We start from the raw sequence: 16,842 nt of genomic DNA, 5'->3' as shown, positions 1-16,842 counted from the left end.
GATGGGGAGAAATCTGGGAAGTGGCCTGCATGGGGACCCAGGACAACCATCCCAGACCGCAAAGCTTGGTTTCCCAGGCCAGCTGGGTGAGTTCTGATTGATTAGCATCTCCCCCTGCCCTCAAACCACACACAACACAAGATGAAGCTGATGGCCAGAGAGGTCAAGTGACTTGTCCAAGGTCACACAGCAGCTAGTCCCAGATCTCTAGATCCATGACCCAGTTTTTTTTTTTTCTTTTATCTTTTTTTCCTCCTCCTTGCCCAAGAATGTCTCCCTAATGGTCTCTCCTTGGGGATGGTCAGGCCCTGAGTCGCTTATTTATTTCCCAGTGAAACAGAGCTCCTACCTCTGGCCAATTCCCTAAGCTGCATTGGAGGAATCTGGGAGAGGGTAAGGAGGCCTGGAGGGGACAGACACTCCAGAGAAGGGATGTGCTTTCTTTGTGCCATGTCCCCTCTCTCCGTGCCCCTGCTCATGCAGGTCCCTCCAAGTTGCCGGGCGGGGTGGTGGCTCCTGCACATGGTCTCAGGAGTGCAGCTGCTGAGCTGCTGGAAGAGAGGCCATGGAGGGCAAGCACGTCATTGTCACTAAGCCATGTGGGGAGGAGCCACCACCATGCGGGCTGCCGTGTTCAATGCCATGAAGCAACATGATGACTGTGCCCATCTAACAGCAGACGAATGAAGCTGTTGGCTAGGTAAGCTGCCCACCACCACCCAGCCAGCTGGGCTGAGGACGAAGCTTGGCTCAGCACCTGCTGCCCACTGATAACGACCGGCACTCCCAGTTCCAAGCAGGTGCCAGACACACCTGCAAGCACTTAGTATGCCCTAACTTGTTTCCTTGGCACAACCACCCTAGGAGGTAGGGACTGCTGTCATCCCCATCTCCCCGATGGAATACTGAGGCAGAGGGAACTCCTGGTTCTTGCCTAAGGTCATGTAGATAAGTGGCGCCTTCTTGGTCGGGCTGCTGTCCCTCTAGTGCCATGAGCATCCCTTGGTGGTGGTGATGCTGAGGCTGACGGTGGGCTGGCAGGTGCAGAAGGGAGACCAAGCTGTCAGCATTGGGTCACAGGCAAGGGCTGGGCAAGGTGTGAGTCCTGGGGCGGGACGGAGCCTCACCCCCCACCTCAGAACATGAGGCGACATTTACTCCTCACTTGGTCCCTCCTGGGGCTCGAGAAAAAGTAAAGATATGGGGTTGGGAGGGAAGCAGAAGAATCTTCCTTCCTACCTGCAAAAGCCCAGACCTAGACTTCCTTCTCTGTGATGTTTTCAAGACGCCAGGGTGATGGGGGGCAAGGCAGAAGGCGGTTGGCTCCCCTGACAGCCGCCACCCCACCTGCAGACCAGCTCTGCCCAGGGGCGCCCGCATAGCGGGAGGGGGCGTGCAGCGTGGAACCTGGTCTCCAGCGGCTGTCCCCTCCTTGGCTGGGGCCGGAGACCGCCGTGGGGAGGAGTGTGGGCTCTGGGGTCTAACTGTGTCCATTTCAGTCCCAGCTCTGGCCCGTGGGCAGGCGGACTGCGTGGAGAGGAGGACCCGGGGATCGAGAAGGGGGAGTTGGAGCCGCCTGGGGAAGGACAGAGGGAGGAGGGAGGGGGGAAGGAGGGAGGGCTGCGGGAAGCAGGGCCGGTGGCGCGGGAGGAGTCTTGGAAGCCTGCGCCAAGGCCAGGGTGTCTGATCTTGTCCTGGGGTGAGGGGGGGGAGGAGCCCTGCCAGGTTCTATGCAGAGGAGAGGCTGGTCGGTTGCATCTAATCCCCACAGACTCTGCCATGTGACTTTGGGCAAGTGCCCCTCCTTCTCTCCATCAAATAAGGCAAAAATAAAATAAGACGAAAACAGAGAGACAAACCATGAGAAACTCTTAACTCTGGGAAACAAACTGAGGGCCGCTGGAGGGGAGGGGACAGGGGGGTACGGGGTAACTGGGGGACGGGCATGAAGGAGGGCACGGGATGGGATGAGCACTGGGCGTTGAATGCCACTGATGAATCACTAAATTCTACCCTTCAGATGAATAATACAAGATAGTTAACTAATTTGAATTTATATTTTTAAAGATAGTATTTATTTATTTGAGAGAGAGAGAGAGAGCGCGAGCTCAGGCAGGGCAGAGGGAGAGGGAGAAGCAGGCCCCCTGCTGAGCAGGGAGCCTGACACAGGGCCGATCCCAAGACTCTGAGATCATGATCTGAGTCGAAGGCAGATGTTTAACCAACTGAGCCACTCAGGCGCCCCTAATTAATTTGAAATTTTAATTAAAAAAAAAAAAGGAAATAAAAACCAACCAAGAAAACAAGACAGCTGGCCTTATATTATAGGTCCTCGGGTTCCATCCCCTGTCAGGTTAGGAGGCAGAGCCTGGCATGGGGTCGGCAGATCCCCACCAGTCACCTCAGAGGGATCTCAGGGCCATGGGAAGGCCCTGGTCCCCAAATCGCTCCCGTGCAAGTGCCAGAGGGCCAGGGATTCCTCCGACAGTCCTGAGGCGGTAGGGACCTCACCTGGACCCTCTCCTTCACTCCCAGCCACACCTGGGCTCCTGCATTTGTCCAGCAGTCCCAGGAGGGTCATTCTTGCAGAGGGAACAGGCTCTGCTGAGTCCCTGTGGAGAGCATGGGGCAGCAGGGCTCGGGGGTAGCCGGACAGAAGGGGCTGAGGAAAGGGGGCGCTCTGGGAAGATGGGTCTGCTGTTGGCACCCGACAGAGGGGCGGGGAGGGATGATAGGAGAGGGACAGTGGCTGGAGACCAGAGCCACGGGGGGAGGGGGAGGGCATTTTTTTTTAACTTCATGAAAATATTTATTTGACCCAAATTGCTCTTTTTTCCCCTTCCATCCAAAATAACAAGTGAGTAATTCTGTGGACATGTTTAATTCAAAGTAAGAGAAAACCCATACACATGGCACAGAGATAAACTAATCGGATGTAGTCCGGAGTGCAGGGTTAAGGCCTATTATGTAGGGTGGTTGTAAACGCAAATACTGAAGTGATTGAACTTGACAATGAGCATGATTCTGCAAACAAGGTGGAAAGGAGCTGTGCCCTTAGCTCCTCTGAAGCCCCAGAGCACCCAGACAGCACCCTCCTGAGCCCCCTCAGCGTTCCACTGGCTAGGAGGTGTCGCGTTACTTCTCCCTGCAGCAGGAGTGGTTTCTCTGACCACTTACAGGGCCCTCCTGGGGATCTGGGGTGGGGGGTGGATCTCGGCAAGATGCACTTTTAATTTTTGTTATGCTTTTACATTTTATTATGGAAATTACCAGATGTAAGGACTGGTAGAGGTTCAAGGCTTTTGTGCTGAGATGACATTTCACCGGGTGGCCTCTGGAACACAAACCCCTGGGCTGTTGGAGCTGGAGGGCCCTGAGCCACCACCCAGTGTCCCCTCACGGGACAGGGGAGGGAACTGAGGCCCCAGCCTTGCTGGAAGCCGTGCATTGAATCAGTCACCTGCTGTTTAAGGAGCTTCTGCTGTGTACCTGGTGCTACCAGTGCCCAGGGTCACCTGGGGTCGCCAGGGGTGTCGCTGAATACTATGTAGGGTACAGGGGGCACCGCACTCTGGGAAGGGAGGAGGTTCCTTGGTGCAAAATGTCCAGCTGCCTGCCACTCTCTGGGAGTGGCCTGGGGACCCCGAGACCTACTCCTGACCCTGGACATCCCCTGAGAGCACACAGCGTCACCGAGGGGTCTCGGGAAGGGGGTCCGGAGCAGCAGACCCCTGTCCCTCAAGCCCCTCTGTGAAGGCCTCAGTTTCCTTTCCTCTCCCACACAAACACACTTTCTGTGTTGCTTTCTCCTTAAATTCTCTGCTCCCTTCCCCACCCCCCTCCTTTTCAACCACACACTCATCTCCCTGCCTCTTCCCTCCCCACTTCCCTCCTTCTCACTCATAAATTCTCCCCCTGGGGCTTTTTGCCAAGGGGTTGAATAAACAGGAAGGGAAAGAGGGAGTAAATCTGCTAGGTCTTGACAGGCTCTGGGAAGGTCTCTGGCTCTGGAGACCATCACGAAGGAGCCAGGAGGCCTCTGCCTTGGGAACTGCAGCCCGTGTCTGGAGGGCCTGGAGGGCTTGGGGGCTGTAGTGGGGTGAGGGGGGATAGTGCTACCTGGGGTCAGCATCAGGCTGGCGACCAACCTCCCAGTCCTCAGAGCGAGGGAGGAGAGAGCCCAGGCTGGGCCTTGGTTCTGCTGTGTGACTCTGAGCAAATCTCCTCCCCTCTCTGAGCCTCAATCACCCCATCTGGAAGGTGGGGCCAGATTGGATGGACAGGAGGGGTCCTTCCAGCCCTGATGCTGAAGGTTCTGAGGCTCCATCTTTCACACGGTGTGGGAGGCTCCGGAGGCCTGGGCCTTGCTGAGCGGCCCAGATGGTGGAGGTCATGCAGATCCCCAGCTTCCCCTCCACCTCGAGGGCTTTCATCAGGACACCTAGCTGCCCCAGGACATCTTTGAGGGGAAGATGAGGGGTAGAGGAGGTGGCCCCAACCGAGGCCTCAGTTTGGAGCTAGGTCTGGCTGCAACCTCCACCACTCAGCCTCCTCACCTCTCACCTCCAGGTGAGCTAGGACCCGAGCCCCTAGGCTGGGAACAGATGTTTTGGCTTCTGATTGCCAACAGGAGCTGACAACAGCGTCCCTCACTTTGGTGACAGCTGGGGACTTTGGAAAAACAGCCACAGTATGTGAGTGGTAGAAGGAGAGAGAGGATGAGGACAAGCGCAGAGAAGGCAGTGGGTTCCAGGAGGAGGCCTGGGGGCGTGGGGCGTGAAGAGCCCAGTGTGTGCCTGCGTGCGTGTGTGTGCGCGTGCTTGTGTGCTCCTGTGAGCGTCACTTCTCAGCACATGTGAGCGTGTGAGCGGGTGTACATCTATGCTCATGTGTCCGTCTGTGGTTTGCATCTGTGTGCCTCTGGGAGAGGTGGTCCGCGTCTCTGTGCGGCTGCGGGGAGCAGCTCGGTGCCTTGATGGTGCATCTCCAATGTGGCGAAGGAAAGTCCTTGCAGCCAGGTTAGTGTGATGGACTCAGTGACACGGCAGCGGCCGGGAACCCGGGGTGCCAGTCTTGGACCCGCCACAGACTCGCTGGACGGCCTTAGGTAAACCACCAGCTGCCTCTGGCTCAGAAGCCTCTTCTCGAGCACCAACCACCAACCGTGCTGCAGGCCCCCTCTGAGCACGTTAGAGGGCGGAGTTATCCAAGGCACATTCTTTCATCCTTCCGTTTTATAGATGTGGAATCGGCCACATCCAGCTGAGGTTCCAGAGGGAGGCTGGCTGGGAGTACGGAGATACTGGGGGCAGAGGGCCCAACCATGGGGGGTGTGAGTCATATCCTGGGGGGTCGTGAGCCCAGAGGCCCGCCCCTCGCCCTCACTTGCTGGGCCAGGGTGACTGGCTGGGGTGTGACTCCTATCCCTTGGGTGTTAGGCAGGCCTGGCTTGATCTGGAAGGGTTCTTGGTGTTCCAGGATGCTGAGACTTGCTGTCTGAAACATACAGTCCATAGCAATAAATGTCACCGGAGGAAGGATGTGACCAAGCTGCGGAGGGTAGAGACCCAAGACATGCTGAGCCAAATCCCTCCCCTCTCCCCCTCCCCTCCTCCTGCTCTCCTCTTCCCTCCCTAAACTCTCTCTCATTCTGCCCCAAGAGCTGATTCACCCCCGAGAGTTCCAGAACCTGCACCCATGCTCGCCTCCGACGGCAGCGGCCATGAGCTACTCACCAGGATTCATCTGTGCTTGGTGGTGGAGTCTCCAGGTCTCGAAAAGCCTGAGGGTTGGTGGTGATGTGAAGGACTTCCCATGTGGCTTTGACATGCCCTCTTTCTGCCCTCCTCTCCTCCATCCCTGGGCAGCCTGACTCAGCCACAGGAGGCAGCCAGAGCCAGGAAGGAGAAGTCCAGCTTGGTGACATTGCAGGGACATGGAACCGCCTGGCTTTTCCATCCCTGGACATGGGTCCAGTCACAAAACTGAGTAAAGTCGGATCTCGGGCGCTGTCCCCCGTGGTACCCCCCCTGCCCCCACACCTGCTGCATGACTGTTTCTACCTCAGGACCCTTTGCGGGGTCATTCCACTGCCTGGGTACCTCCCTGTCCTGCTTAAATATCACCTCCCCCCAAAGGGCCTTCCTTAACGATCCTACCCAAAGGTGTCACCCTGAAACTTTCTCTTTCCGCACCCCACTGTTTAATACATAAAATTCATCACAGTTTATAATCAGTTCAACCATCTATCTCGTTATCATCTATTTCACTACTATTCATTATAACGATGGCCCTCCCGCGATACTGTCACCTAAAACAGAGCAGGGCCCATATGGGTGCCCGATAAATGTTTGTTGATGGTCAGCAAACAGTTCTTGAAAACCTGCACGAGGGAGATAACGGTTCACCTGGCTTTGGGAGGTGGAGAGGTTGCTAGAAAGGTAAAGAAAGGACGTATTTATCTGTATCAATAGAAAACTTGACCATCAGTAGCTCAACTCATAAAGGCAGCTGCTGCTTCCCTAGCCAAGGGTCTGGATGGCAGTGGCCCAAGGCTGACTCTGCAGCTTCGCACGGTCAGCCACTGCTCTCATTCTTTCCATTCATCCTAGTCAGTTTGGGCTTGGAAACAACAGTCTAGAAGCTGGAAGTCCAAGATCGGCTTGCCAGCGTGGTCGGGTCTGGTGAGCATTCTCCGGGCTGCTGACTTCTTGTTTCCTATCAGAAGAAGCAAGAGAGACCTTTTTTTTAAAAAATATTTTATCTATTTATTCATGAGAGACACAGAGAGAGGCACAGACACAGGCGGAGGGAGAAGTAGGCTCCCTGTGGGAAGCCTGATGTGGGACTTGATCCCGGGACCCCAGGATCACACCCTGGGCTGAAGGCAGACACTCAACTGCTGAGCCACCCAGACGTCCTGAGAGAGACCTTTTGGATTTTATTTTTTAGAGGGAGAAGGGGCAAAGGGAGGGAGAGAATCTTCAGCAGGCTCCATGCCCAGCTCAGAGCCTGATGTGGGGCTTGGCTCCAGGACCCTGAGATCATGACCTGAGCTGAAATCAAGAGTTGGATACTTAACCAACTGAGCCACCCAGGGGCCTCTCTTGGGTTCCTTTTATATGGGCGTGAATCCCATCCAAGAGGGCTCCACCTTCATGACTAATGACCTCCCAAAGGTCACCCCCTGCCCACACCATCACACTGGGGGTTAGGATTTCACCATGTGAAAGTTGAGGGGACACAGTATTCGGTCCACTGCACCATCTTCCACTTCAGCACTTTCAGCAGGTTGGTCCTTGTTCTTAGGCTTGACGTCTCACGGTCACCAGATGACTGTCACAGCTCCAGGCGTCACATCCTCACACAAGAGTGTCCAGATTAGGAAGGGAGAGAAGGAAGCAAAGGAGCCTTCTCTCATGTAGTTTCTCTTCCATTGGAGGGGAACATCTCCATCCTGAAGCGTACTGCGCCTCACCAGGCCCTCTGGAGATTCCTCTTTATATTATTATCATGCTGAACAGGACCACATGTCCATCCAAGACCCACGGGTGGCAAAGCACACAGACTACCATGATCACCTTAGAGCAACAGAGATTCATCTCCCGATCATCTTCTGGGTTATACGCAACTCAAGCCATGAACATTCTGTAGCAGAGAAGAGAGCAGACAACGGCAGTGCCTCCTCCACTGTCTCTCGGGAGCCTCTCAGGGACCTGTGGGATAGATGGGGTGACTTTCCCTCGTCCCGAGGGCCTTTATTTCCTGGCCACTTGGGAAAGCAAGGCTCAGGGAGGTTAAGGAGTGTGCTCAACCTCACGCGGGAAACTAGAAGGGGAGAGAACTTAGCTCCCATTGCTCCCTCCTCCCAGAACCTGGGGCTCCCCTTCTCCAGAGCACCTGCACTGCCCCTCAGCCCCTTCTCAGCCTCTGGTGCTGTTGCTTGTTTGATTGGCATCTTTCCCAGCAGACTGCAAACTCCCTAAGTGCAGGGACCTTGGATCTGCCCGTGGCTATGTCCCTGGCACCTAGGACAGAGCCTGGCCCTACTGAAGGAGGGACCGCATGGGTCCAAGTGTGTACAACACAAAGCTTCCTTACCCAGCAGTCCTGGTGGCCAGCATTTAGCCCTTCGCTGGCACGGGTGCTAACGCTGATGGTGAGTAATGGTGTAAATCTGCCCCGTGGAAGAGTGCAAGCAGGAACGGAGGGCGCAGCCGGCCCCCACGATGGGTAGGAGTTCCTAGGAAGAAGGCTCTAGCTCTCAATCAAAGCTTTTTAAAGAATTGGCTGCTTCGTGAGGGGGTCCCCTCCACTTTCAGAGGCAATGAGCATCTCCTGGGAAGAGGTGCCTGCAGTGAGGAGTGAGGGGGAGGAGAAAACCCCTCGGAGACTCCATACGTCCGAGATACGTCAGCTTGACGTTGGGTGGACACAGCCTTCACAGACTCCTCACAGCAATCCTCAAAACTTTGATGTGATGGCAGAGGATGGGCAGCTCCAGAGCAAGGGAGGGGAGCTGGGGGGAGCCTTCTGGGGAGAAGTCTCCTTCACAGGCCTCCAGGCAGCAGATTTGACAGACAACAGACAAATCCAGAAGCTTCTATGTGCCAGCCCTGGGCTCCGTGCTTTACAAAAAAAAAAAAAAAAAATATTGATTATTTTATTTTATTTTTAAAAAGATGTTATTTATTTATTTGAGAGAGAGAGCAGAGCAGAGCAAGGGCAGAGGCAAAGGGAGAGGGAGAAGCAGACTCTCCGCTGAGCAGGGAGCCTGATGAGGGGCTCGATCCCAGGACCCTGGGATCATGACCTGAGCAGAAGGCAGATGCTTAACAGACTGAGCCAGCAGGTGCCCCAAGTATTGGTGATTTTAATCCACAGTCCTGTTTCTAGGGCGGCAGGCTCCATCCCCACACCCTGGGGAGGTAGCCGGGCCTGCACTGGGGCGCTGCCCCTGCCTGCACCTTCCGCCTCCCCTCCCCTCTGCATGGGGCAGTTCCCCAAGCACACAAAGGAGATCTCATCTCCCCTCTGTGAGAGAGACAGAGACAGGCAGAGACCTCTTGCCTTCAAGCGCCCCAGACACTGTCCACATTGTCCTCTGGCTTCTCAGCAACGTGTTCAGCAGCCTCACGACCCAGCTCCTCACCTCCTCTCCAGCCTGGGCCCCTCTGGTGAGTCTTTGTCGGTCATTAGTGGCCTCCCTTGGTGGAATCTGGTGGCACAGGTGGAAACAGCACCTCTGCAGCCTCCTCTGCCCTCAGACACTCCCCTCTGTTGACTTGGGTGACCCCCAGCTCACTGGCTCCTGTTCCCTCTCTGTCTCTCTCCCAGGGCCTCCTCCTCTGGTCGCCCTCTACGTGGTAGCGGTTCAGTGGCTCTGCTCCCCTCTGCCCTACCTGCCCCGTCCTCCCGTGGGGATTTCAGGCATCCCTCTGCCTTTAGATTCCACATCTAAGCTGAGCTACCCCCACCCCAGCCCCAGCCCAGCCCCCTGGGGTCCCAGCGCGGGGCTTGATATCTTCCTCCAGGCGTCTTGCTGGCGTCTCCAGCTCAGCTTGTGCATGCTTGGACCCCTGCTTTCCGCCAGGCACCAGAACCCGTGTGCGCCCCAACCCGACTGCAGACTGCAGCCCCAGGCCACCCACCCTGATGGAGACTCTTTTCCAAGTGTCGAGATTAAAAGCAAAACTTTAATTGAAAGCATCCTTGAGCCAGCAACCTGGTGGGATTATCATATTACTATTTTTCTCCATTAATGAATACTTGAAGTGAAACTATTATCATATGGGGGTTCATAAAGCCCTTGCGAGTAATAAAGGATTCTAAAACTGGAGATTTTTGGAAATAGCTCACCACCCCACTCACAGGTTCATTCATTCAGTAACTAGTTTTTGGTCCATGTGCCAGCCTGGGGCCAGCGATGAGCTGTGAGCAAACCAGCCCAGCTCTGCCCACCCAGAGCTCACGTCCCAGTGTCCAGACAGACGGTAATGATCCAGGTAGATGAGGCTTCAGCTTCTCACTGAGGACCACACGCTGTTGGAAGTGCCTTACGTGATGAACCCATTTCTCTCTAGGTACCTGTATTGGCCCATTTCACAGATAAAGAAACTGAAGCGGAGAGAAGTGAGGTCGCTCGGCCAAGGCCCCTCAGCTAGTGCAAGGAAAAACCTCTTTGTAAGCTCAGGCAGCTTGGCTCTGGCGCCTGGGCCCTTGGCCACAGCTCTCAGGCTGGGAACAAGGATATAAATAAGATGGGCAACTATGAACTGTGGTAAGTGCTGTGGGAGAAAAGTTGGGGAGGCTGATGAAACAAAAAGAGGAGGCTCAGCGCCATCTGAGGGGCCAGGGCGGACATCTCTGAGGATGTTTCAGTGGTGGTGCTTCGGTGGAGACCCAGAGAATGAGCGGACATAATCCAGGCAAAGAGTTGAGGAGGGGGCATCATGGGCAAAGAAGAGAGCCTGTGCAAAGGCCCCGAGGCAGAGAGCTCAGGACAGAGTGGATGGTTGAAGTCACTGTGTCAGAAATAAAATAAGCGAGTATGTGTGTGGTGGGCCATGGGGGGACTAAGGCAGCAAGAGGATCTGGGGAGGATGGCCTGGAGCTGGCAGGCACCAGGCTTTAGACTTTATCCATCCTGCAGCAGGAAGGCTTTAGAGCAGGCCAGGGTCCAGGTGATACACACGTGCCCTGCCTCTGGGGGACATTGGCAGCCGCTTGCAGGGTGGGATTTAGGGGGCTTGTAGGGCCCCAGCTGGTCTAAACGCCTCTTTTTCTCACCCTATCGTTTGTCCTGGGAGCCCACCACGCTGACTCTGCCCTCGGGGTTGTGAAAAGCCATTCCTAACTTCCAGTCTCCTCCTCAGAGAGCAGGAAAGCCCAGAGCCTCGGTGGCTGCGATCTCGTGACCTGCTTCTCCCTCAAAAATAAGCCCCTGCTCTGGCCAGACACCCTGCCAGTCATGGTGGCTCCAGGGAGAGGATTTTGCTGGGACTTTTACTCTCCAGTGTCCTCCTGCATGGTGGGGGGTGGCCAAGTGAACCTGTGCCATGGGGCCCAGGCTGTGATCCAGGGGTGGATAGGCTCTATGGGTATTTCCAAACTGGGACTGATATGCCCCATGTGGAAACAGCCTCAGGGAGGGGCCTCCCCATGGAGGTGGTATATGATGGAGCCCAGGGCTCCCCAGGTGAAAGGCTTCATAGCTACACAGCCTGGCCTGGGAAGATAGGTGCACCGGGGCTGTAGAGAGAAAACCAGGGGGGCAGGGAGGTTGTGCATGTCCCTGAGACCCTGACCCAGACACGGATCTGGGGACGTGGGCTTCTGAACCCAGGACAGGACGCAGATCCTCATCCCCATTTCACAGGTGGAGAAAGGGAGCCTGAGTTAACTAATTTTCCCAAGTGTGTCCCAAGTGGCAGAGCTGGGACTCAATCTCGGGGCCCCTGGCTCCAGAGGTGGAACTCAGAACCTCCAAGCTACGCTGCTCCCCAGGTTACTGCAAATACCCCTGAGGAGCTGGACAGGGGTTGACAAGGCAATGAAAAGGCATTTGGTGGGGGGAAATGGAAGGTTCTAGCCCCAACATGGCCACTCATTCTCTAGGTCTCTTCCCCACTCAGGACCTCAGGTGACTCACCTGCAAACAGACACCTGCCCCTTCACCACAGGCTGCTGGGAGTGGCCAAGGAGATGACAGTGGTGGCAGGCCTTTGGGAGGGAAACGGACAGCACCCGGAGGGCTGGATCCTGCACCAGGGAGGGCCCGGATGCCAGGCTGGGTGGGCTGAAGGCTCTGGGGGGGGGCGGCGCTCTGAGCTGGATGGTGACTGCTGCTTTCCTGCCCGCCCCCTTGCCCCCCAGCAGGCCCGTGTGATCAGGGCTCTCCGTCACGTCGCTGCTGTGTTGGCAGCCTTCTCAGCGGCGACCGACCGTGCCAGCTCCTCCATATTTTATCAGCTGGAGAGAGAGGAGAGAGAGGAGTGAGGGAGGGGGAGATGGAGCCAAGGGGCACCTGTCATCAACCAAGGCAGCTCCTTCATACCCACCAGCCCCCAACGCGGACTCAGTCAACAAGCTCTGGCCACAGGCCAGACACCCTTACTGGGGGATCTGTAGTGTGGCCCAGGCAGGTGAGGTGCAGGAGAAATAAGGATGATGGTGATGGTGGTGATGTTGCTGGTAATGATAGTGATGACAGTGATGATCGTGATGATGACGATGGTGGTGATGATGCAGAAGGTGCTGGTGATTTGTTACCTTGGAGCCCTCACCTGGTGCCAGGCCCCGTGTAAGCACTTACGGACGCTGCCCGGGGCTCCGTCACCACCCCCACCTCACAGATGAGGATCCTAAGGAGCCTGCCTGAGGCTCAGCTGAGACATGGCTGAGATAAGGTCTGACTCTCTGACACGCTCGCTCTGACCCGAACCATGACATGAACCCTGTGTGGGTTCAGAATCAGCAGACATGGATTCGAATCCTGAGCCCACTACTTGTGGGCTGAGCACCCTGGATTTACCTTCACCCTCTAAGCCTCGGTCTTCTCATCCATGAAAAAGCTGCTCTCGGGGCTGCTGTGAGCTTTGGGTAAATGACTACAGCTGAGTCAGCCCCCAAAAGTCCACCAAGTCTTGGTTCAATGTGACCTTCTCAGCAAGGCCTGGCTGCCCTATTTTCCACTGTAGCCACCCCCTTCCTCCTTTTTTTTTTTATTTTTTTTATTTTTTAGATTTTATTTATTTACTCATGAGAGACACACAGAGAGAGGCAGAGACACAGGCAGAGGGAGAAGCAGGCCTCCCTGATGCGGAACTTGATCCCAGGATCCCGGAAACAGGCCCTGAGCTGAAAGCAGACGCTCAACCACTGAGCCCCCCAGGCGTCCCCACCCCTTTCCTCTTGCTCCCCTACATTGTCCTGTCTTCTAGATCACGTATCACCTTCCTGTCGATTCCATTGTCCGTCTCTGTCGCTGGCATGCAAGCACTGGCAGGCACAGTCCCCTGCTCCTTTGTGTTCCAGAACAGTACCAGAGTGGGTAGTAAACATGAGCTTTCTGAGGAAACGAACACACAGGTGGGTGTCCTCTCCTCAAGTCCTGGGTGGCCCTTGGTGACAGGAGGACCCAGGGGATGAGATTCAGCTGGTGGGGTTGGGATGGGCTGGAGGGGCTGGGGGGAAGGCATTTACGGAGGGCGAAAGAAAACACGTGGGATTCTGGGTGCGTAGGACAGGCGGGAGGTGAGGGAGGCACAGGGAGGGGTGAGCTTCTCAGGTGGGGTTTGCCTTTGCACATTTGTCTCCTGGCTGCCCCCCTCCTGCCGCCCCCTCTGCTGTGACGATGGTCCCTAAGCCTGGATTGCCTGGGCCAGAGCTTGTCTCTACCTTCCTCTGGACTCCCAGTCCCCTCCTCCGCGGGGGTCCAGGGCCATCGGGCAGGGCCCTCCCTGCCCCCGACGCTGGCCTTCCCCTGGCCATGCGCTCAGTCCCAGCCGGGGCCAGCACCCACACGCTCCTTGGTACTGGTGCTGAGGAAAGGTCATTCCAACCCCAAGTCATAAATGTCAGAACTTCATGGACTTTTGAGATTCCTATCCTTTCGGGAGGGAACAACGAGCTCAGAAAGGAGAAGTTATCGCTCACAGCAAATGGTGAGGTCAGCCAAATCCTCTGTTCTGGAGTGAGTGGATGAGGGGTCCTGTATACCACCCACACGGCTCCCCTGCAACCGCCCCAGGTCTGATCTTCTGTAAATGCAGCCTGGCCTTCAAGCCCCTGAGAGCCAAGGCACCCCCTCCCCTGTCCCCAGCCCCATCCCCAGGGGAGCTCCCCACCTCAGCTCCGCTCTGTTCCAGGTGTACTGTGCTCCAAACTGCTCAGGAGCTCACTCTGCCCCCGGGCCTTTGCACATGTGATTTATCTGCCTGGGATGCCTGCTCTTCTCTGGCCAATGGTCACCCCATTCTTGGGATCCAGACTGAGTTCCCACCATCTTCAAGAAGCCTGTTGCGTCTGCTCTGTGGTTGAGCCTGCCAGCTTTGATTAGAGGACACTGCATATTGGTGTGTTTTCAGATCTCTGAGTTTTAAGGGATCAGGAGGGATGTAGAAGGAGACAGGCCATAGATAGGCCTATATCTTCCTGTTCCTCCGAAGCTCTGAGACTTTGGATCAGCCACTTATCTCCTCTACACCTCATTTTGTCCGTGTAGAAGATGAGTCTAATAAAGGATCCCTTCCCCAGCAAGCTCACGGGCCCAAGCAAGAGGGCTGGGTGCATGATGAAGGACAGCGCACATGGGGGACCAGCCTCATTCTTGGGGGTCGGCAATGCAGCATGCCCAGTGAGCTCCCATCATGGAGACAAGCCCCTTGGGTTGGCTTTCATGTCTTCACCATCTCCCCTTGGGTCCTGGCCCTGGGCTCGGTACCCGGGAAGACTCAGTGTGCACAGGAGCACTCAGCTTGCAGTACTGAGATCGTCCCTATACCTGTCTGTCCGCCACAGCCTGTACCCTCCTCGAGGGACCACGCCTTCTTGGCTTCTTCTCCTCAGTGGTCGGCATGGCGCCTGCATGGAGCAGGTGCTGTGTTTCTGACCCTAGAACGAAAAAGCAAATGGATCTGATGCTGGGAGTGTGCTCTGAACCAGGACAAGCCCTAGAGATCGTGTCACCAAACACCATCATTGTGTAGATGGAGACACTGAGACCCAGAGAGAGGGAGGGACACGCTGAGCGCTGGTAGTGGCACCTACTTTGAGGACAACAGATCTGGGTTTGGATTGGTTCTTCAGCTTGCTGGGAGTGGGACCTTGGGCAAGTTACTCGTCTCTCAGAGCTTTGGTTTTCCCATCTGGGAGAGGGGCTGATAGTGAGGGTTGTCGCGGGGGTAACGTGGGGTGGCGTCTATGCAAGTGTGTGCACAGTGCCTCAGGTGGATCAGGTCCCCAGCAGAGGTATGTTCCTGCCTCTTGCCCACAGTCCTGCACATTAAAGCAGATCTGGGGGGGTGGGGGCTCAGCCAGGTCACCTGCTCCCCCCTCAGCTTACTTTCCACCTGCGTCGATGAGGAGGAGCTGGCGGGTTTCCCACGCTGGCCCGGCCCAGTCAGCCTATACCTGATTCCACCCCATGCCCCTTATCTGCGGCAAGGAGCTACTGGATCTTCCCAGGAGATTCTGCTCAAGGCCGTTACAGGCTTTACCTGCCAAGGTCTGGATCTGGTTTCCACACCTTCTCCATTGCGCTGGCTCTGGTACTACCTCTCAGGTGGCTCCCAGCGCAGAAACCCTGTGCACTGAAGATCAGGTCACCTCCTGATCTTCAAGGCAAATGCTTCCCTTCTTTCCTCCTTCCCAGAGAGGCCCCTTCCCGTCCAGGCATCCTGGGAGAAGGAAGAGCCACATCCCAGGGACCACGGCTGGCCCAGTCGGTCCCAGATGACAGCACCCAGTAGTGGATGCCGCCTTCCATGGGGGTGGCAATGTGGTGGAGGGGCAGACACTTTGCAGCCGGACGGACCTGGGTTCAAACTCCAGCTCTGCTCCTCACTGACCACATAACCCGGGCTAGTCACTCTGCCTCCCGCTGAACGGAGACCAGAATCTCTACCTTGCATTCTTGTAGAAAAGTGCTCAGCATGCACCTTCTTTACTTTCTGCTGCTCTTGTTTGGTATTTGGTGGTCTCATCCTCCGCCGAGGTCCCTGTTCCCCAGCCCCTGTTCTCTCTGGCTGCCCCAGGACATGCCTATGCCGACCGCCTCCACCTGCCTTTCCCACCCTGGGTCCAAGCTCTTCAGGGCCGAGGCCCTCAGCATGGACCTCCTCAAGGTGCTATAGCAACTTATTTAATTCTCATGGCAACCATGTGAGGGTGGTATTCGTATTATCATACCCATTTTACAAATGGAAAATACTGAGGCATGGAGGAGTTAAAACACTTGCTCAAGGTCACACTATTAGTAGGAGGGAAAGCTGGGATTCCAGTGCAAGCACACGGCCTTTCCCACTATGCCCACACTGCTTCCCACGATGCATCTCTCTCATTGCCTACTTATGCACAACCTCCTTCCGTTACGCCGTGGGTCCATCCACCCATCTATCCACCAGTTGTCAGCTGTCCCTCCCTCCACCTATGCTTCCTTTGCTGACCACTACACTGCCACCTGAGTTTTGCACTGACCACTGTGGCGATAGTGGAGGCCACGGTCCTACTCTCAGGCACATCAGTCTGGTTGGAAGACTGACGGGTATTCAGGTGATGACAACTTATTGCAGGTGGTATTTTGAAGGGTCTGGGGCTCGGTGGGAGCATAGAGGAGGTGCCAGACCCAGGCTGGGTGTCCAGAGAAGGTAACCCCTGGCTTGAGTCCCGAGGGGAGGGGTGCAGAGAGAGAAAGAGCATCCCTGAGAATGGAGGAGCAAGTGTAAAGTCTTGGCCTCCAAGGAGACTGTGGGACATGATGGAAGCTGCGAGTGAGCCCTTGTGGCTAAAGTTAGGGTTCCAGAGGCCAGAGAGAAGGCTGGCAGGGAGGTTGTAGCCAGGTGGTGCCGGGTTGTGAAATCAGGGCAGTGTGTGGTAGGTGGTGATGGGAGCCACCAAAGGGTTTAAGTGGGGGGATGATGCAGCCATAGGCATCAATGGGGCCCTGAGCACTCCGGCCAGTGCAGGGCAAAGACAGTGAGGGCCAGAGGCAGAGGGAGAGGGGCAGGCCGTTGTGGTGGCCCTGATGTGCGGAGACCTGGGCCAAGCTGGGCGGATTAGAGGCATGTTTAGGATGTAGCCCCAATGGCCATAAGCGATAGAGTGGGTGTGGGGGCAGGGATG

This window comes from Canis lupus, chromosome 10 (genome assembly GCF_011100685.1).
Source record: "Canis lupus familiaris isolate Mischka breed German Shepherd chromosome 10, alternate assembly UU_Cfam_GSD_1.0, whole genome shotgun sequence".
Taxonomy (NCBI): domain Eukaryota; kingdom Metazoa; phylum Chordata; class Mammalia; order Carnivora; family Canidae; genus Canis; species Canis lupus.
The sequence above is the reverse complement of the archived record's forward strand: the minus strand, read 5'-3'. Positions refer to the sequence as shown.